Below are 6,000 nucleotides of genomic sequence, written 5' to 3'. Positions count from 1 at the left end.
ATTTATAAAATAACGGTATAAAATTAATAAAAACAAAGTATCTCATTGCAAAAAAAACCTAATAAGTGGAAATTGGAAAGTTTATAGTTTGGTGAAAATTACGAGTAGATTAAAATAAATCCTAAAGAGTATTGAGCTTAGTTCCTCTATCTTAATAAATATTACTAAGTAATGGGTGGGATATCTGTATTATATCTTAAGAACTCTCGAACTTACGAACAAAATTCTAAAATTTTAATAAATTTGGTTTTTGAGCTCCTCCATTCCAGAAGTTCGTTCTTTTTGTTCAGGAAACAGCATTCTATTCAAGATTCTACTTATTTTGAATAATGCACCAGGTCACCCTCAATACTTAAATAATCTAAGTACCAACATTAGCGTTGTATTTTTACCACCAAACACATCTTCAATTCTCTAACCTATGGATAAAGGTGCTTTAGCAAAGCACATTTATATTCACAAAACCTTTAAAAATGCTATAGCTTCTACAGAAAATGACCAACAAACATTAGGACAATTCTGGAAAGAATATAACGTCCTGGGTGGCAGCTGTATGGGAAACAGAAACCGAAATTACAAAGAATAAATGGCTATAATCTAGAAAGCGGAGAAAAAAGAAAAAGCCATATTTGCAGATATGGCTGCAGCGTTCACAAAATTAACGAAGGTATGCAAATGCTTCAAAATATGGATTCCGAAGATGAAAGGTTTTTATGTTGCATTTGTTTCTTTTGTCATTTTTTTATTAAATAATTGTGTTGTCTACATTAAAATGTATTTTTAAATATGTATTTTGTTTATTTTAATCTATTTTTTTCAAATTTATGCAGTCAGTAATATTAATTTAACATATATAATGGTAAAAACCACGATAAAATGTGGTAAGATAAGTATATTTTGAAATTTTTAACAACAAATTCGAATTACGAACAACCCTTCGGAAGGGAACTAGTTTGTAAGTCGGGGAATACCTGTATTATGTAGCAAGTGAGTGATGTCTGCAACCAGCATTACTCACTACATTTACAAAACCGTTTCTAAGTTATATAATTGAATTTATATTAATAAATAATGAAACATAACAGATATTTTTCTTTAAATATTTAATAAAAATTACTAACCTGCTTTTATAAAGTTATCATGATAAAATTAAATCTAATTTTTTATTATAAAAATGTATGCATTATTAAAAAGTCTTATAAAGTTTTATAGTTGATAATGTTTTCTACTTTATTTTCCTACAATGTTTATTTTAAGAAGTTAAACCTGAAGTTATATTAAAATTATATTAATTAGATTAGAAGTTTTAACATTTTATTAGTATTTATTAAATAATACAAAAAAATATGTAATAACATTAATTTTTATTTAAAGTTTGATATAAAATAATGATTTAAATACGATTTAAGTCATTTTAATCAATCTGTGAAGTAATTAAATCCAAATACTGATAGTAGAAAACAAGGATTTTTTTGTCAGGATTTTATTTAAGAAATGTACTTATTACTGTTAAAGTAATATGTGTAATCAATTAAAAATATTGCTTATGAATTTAGTTTGATTTTATTTAGATCAATCAATTTCTTATGGATAAAATAATAATGTCGTAGAATTAATAAGCTAATAGTTTATATTTTTAACTATTACCCCAAAATTTATTAATTTATACCATAAAAACGGTAGGAGGAATAAATTTTCATGGATACTTTGCTGAACGTCCTCATTGCCGATAAATTTTGGGGTAATTTACCCCCATTCTGTCAATTCTATTGGTCCTAAACACTAGACTTTATTTTTGTTAAACAAAATTGTATTCTTTGATTTCTTGAAATTGTTATCGTTGGATGTTTTCAAAAGTTGACTTCTTTTATTTGTATTATTATTATCCGAACGGTCTGTAGTCCGTTTATGTAGATATGATCTCCGAAGTCATTAGAGCCACGGACGGGACACGGACATCCATATTTCGAAGAGGAATGGTAATGCGGAGGTCGTAAAATATGAGCGAAGGAGCGTAATGAAAATATTCATTAAAGGATTGTTAGTGAGTGGTATCCGTATATGCATTCAGTTTCGGTTTGGACATAAATACTGACCGGGCACGATAAATATCTGGAACTGGATCGAGATTTATGTGAAATGGGAACGCGCCTATATATGTAAATGCTCCTTTGAGTGACACAGACGACTTTAAGACTTGTATTATTTTGATGTCTGACCACCAGGTCTTATGTCCGAACAGTGGTATTTGCATACAGTCGTGTGGAAGTTATGTGGAAGAAGTGCCCATTCAGCATTCCCATATGCTCGGACGCTGTGGAATCCAACTTCCACCGGCTTTTCATTCTTTTCTTATACTCATTTTTTTTTGTTTTACATTGAAGTTCCCGTTTTCCTCGTCTCTCTTTCTACAAAACGTGCAACATTCGTCTACTTTCCGGAGATCTTTAAACCGGAATTAAACTCATAATCAAATGTCATTCGGAAAAGGGCATCATTAATCTCCTCAAACCAAGTTCAAATATTTCGTTGCAAGCTTTTGTCTCTCTATCTTTCTCTCTCTCTCTCTGTCTCTCACACACAAAATCTCCTTTCCATCTCGCATGTCTTTTAGGCATCTCCGAAACCGCAGCATTAATCATCTACAAACAAAAAAGTAGGTGAAAAAAAAAAATCTTTCATTACGAAACAAATAATACCAATAAGTATTTATTTTTAAATACATTTTTTAATTTAATTCATCATTGGATGGACTTTTTTCTATCTTGCATCTTTAAGTCAATTCTGAAACAGCATTAATTATCTAAAATGAAAAAATATATCAATGAGTTTCTTCATTCTTGCATGGGCAATTACAAATTTCCATTCCGCATGTATTTGCCAAAATTACAACATCACGTATATAAAAAAAAAATAGCCAAGAACAACCTCTAAACAAATTTGAAATGTTTCTTCATTTTTCTATATTTTCATGCTTCTTTCAAATATCTCTGCAACTGCAATAGACATCAATAAGTGTTTATTTTTACATTTTTTATTTACCATTGCAAACAATTACAAGTCACTTCCATTTTGCATGTCTTTTTCTAAAAACAAACATTAATTTTCTTTACAAGAGTAATAATTCCAATAAACGTTCATTTTTTTTTAATGTTTCTTGTTTTATTTTATCATTTTATAAACAATTTCATCTGTTTTCATTTTCCTTGTCTTTTTCAAAACCACAGCAAAAAAAATGAAATGAGAAAAGGAAATCATTTTTTTTCAAATAAATTAACTTTTTATATTTAACGATGTTTCCTTTTTTGATTTCCTAGTAACTCAGAAACCTCATCACCAATTATCTACAAAAAAATTCTCAATAAATCAATAAATAGTAATAATTTTACATATATTTTGTCCAATTATTTCATAATATATTTGTTGCATCAAAAATGGTAAAAAAAATCCTGTTTCAATACAAAACAAAATGTGTTTAATTTTCAAATGTATTTATTGTAAAGAGAATTCCTATTTATTTTACTTGTTTTCTTCAAAATCACAGCATTATTGATTGAAAAAAAAAAGTACTGAAAAGAACTTCTTAATAATTTATTTTCACCATATTACTTTCATCATTAACATGTCTTTACAACATATGCTATGGTGAATTAAAAAGTTTTGAGCGTTTTTCGTTAGATGGCTTTAGAGAGTAATGTCTCACGATGTATACATTGCATCTTGTCATTCTATACTGCGACTTAAAGGCAACTAAACGCTTTAAAAAAAAGTTCTTTGACAGTTTTGTGTTTAGTTAACTGTGTGTTGGAGCGTTCCAAAAGAAATTCTTCAGTACCAGTACGACTAAGGGAAAAGCGGAGCAGGCGGCCAAAATTTGTGTTGTTTATGGATCTAATACAGTATCGAATGCAACAGCAAAGCGTTGGTTCCGAAGCTTCTGTTCTGTTCTCAAAGATGATACATGCTCTGGTAGGCCAATCGTTGAATATGTTGATAAAATTGTGGAAATCGTCGAGTCCGGCATGCGAGTACTTATTCCATTGCCCAAGAACTGAACATTTGTTGGTTGAATATCGTCTTGTAGTTTAACTTCAGTAGTATATTGAGGTTTTCCACTATTTCCTTCAACTGTGTATCTGCATCGACTTGGCTGAAGGATAAAGGTCCATATGCGGAACCTCATTCATTTGACTGTCCATTTATGATGAACGATGGCATGGCCAGGATTCGAACCGGCGTTCACAGGATCGTGGATAGGACGACTTAACCATTCGGCCATATATCGCCCAGGAATTGAAGATTAGCCAGTTTGGAACCATTTGCATAAGGTTTCAAGTAAAAGCTCGATATATTGGACAAAACGCACAGAACGTTTTACTTCTCCCAATATTTCCATTTTGCTTATAAAAAAACAACACGAATTACCAAAAAGTGAAAGACAAACTGTTTCATGAAGAAAGAAATATTTCCAATGAACTTTTTGTATTTTCATTATACTTTTTTCTTATTTCTTCATAATTGAATGGACAATTATATCTTCTTTCCATTTTCCAAATTAAATCATCTAAAAAAAATAGCCAAGAATTAACTTTTGTTATTAATAATACCAGTAAACATTTATTTCCTTACCATAGACAACATTTTCCCTTTTTTGCTCTTTCCAAAACCATCAATCATCAAAATGAGAAGAAAGAGAAAAGAAATTACCAATTTATATATATTTTTTTCAATACTTATTTCTTCGTCTTTTTTACTATATCTTTATCATTTTATAGACAATTACTACTTCTTTTTTCTAAACAAAAAAAAAACAGCTAAAAAGAAACTAAATCATTACGAAATAAATAATATTAAGAAAGTTTTCTTTTCAATATTTTATTATTTACCATTGCACAGACAAGTTCATTTCTATTTACATTTTTTTTCCAAAACCGCAGACACCAATCATCTAAAAAAAACAAAAGAACTAGGTAAAAAAAGAAAACCTCTTTCAGTATGAAAGAAATAATAATAACAATAAAACCATATTTTTTTTTCAATATATTTCTTCCATTTTTCTTTTATTATTTCTTTATCATTGCATGGACAATTACAACAAGTTTATTTCATAGTTTCGTTCTTCAATAATCGATTTGTAATCTAAAAAGTTCACTCGCACACACACAAGGGTACAAATACATATGATTCATCATTTATTTTATTTTTTTAAATCTCATCATCATCATTTTTTTTGTAGTTCATATAAATAATAATTAATTAATAGTAATAATAATAATCATATAATAATAATAATAGTAATAATCATAATAAAAAGAAACAGAGAATGTGGAACAATTATTTTTTTTGAGCTAAATATACACAATATATTACAACTTTACATATTGAATCGTCTTCAGTACGGTGTAATGATTTTATTTTAATTATTTACTTTTCTTTTAGTTTGTTTGTTTGGGAGGAAAAAGGACCGCCTGTTTCGATCATCTCTCCGAAATATAAGGCAATAAACATTAAAAAGAAGAAACAAACATATACACATTTATATATAAATAATAATAATAAAAAAAATAAAAGAACCAACGAGAATAGGTATTTATTAGGAACTATCGCAGGTGGCCGTTTTTCCTCCCTCTGAATTCGTGGATAAACAGGTAATAATTATTGAAAAAAAAACAAAAACAAAAATATTTAAGAGAGAAATAGAGAGAGAGAGAGAAAAAGTCTTAGATTAGTTACATAATCGCTTGAGGTAATATATCTAATATTCACAATAATAGTATTTACAGATCTAGAAGAAGGGGACATACATTCACTCGCTTACGTTTAATATTTACAAATAGTATAATCATAGTAATAGAATATAATAGGTTTGCTTCATCTCTCTTTATATCCTCCTTCCCTCGAACAATTTCTAATATACTTATTTATTTTAGTTTCATAATATGTTACGTGAATTATTATTTTATTTTTTTTGTTGCTCACTTACTTTTTACGCATATTTTT

The sequence above is a fragment of the Nicrophorus vespilloides genome, unplaced genomic scaffold (genome assembly GCF_001412225.1).
Source record: "Nicrophorus vespilloides isolate i.1.1-1 unplaced genomic scaffold, Nicve_v1.0, whole genome shotgun sequence".
NCBI lineage: Eukaryota > Metazoa > Arthropoda > Insecta > Coleoptera > Silphidae > Nicrophorus > Nicrophorus vespilloides.
Note: the sequence above shows the minus strand (reverse complement) of the source record.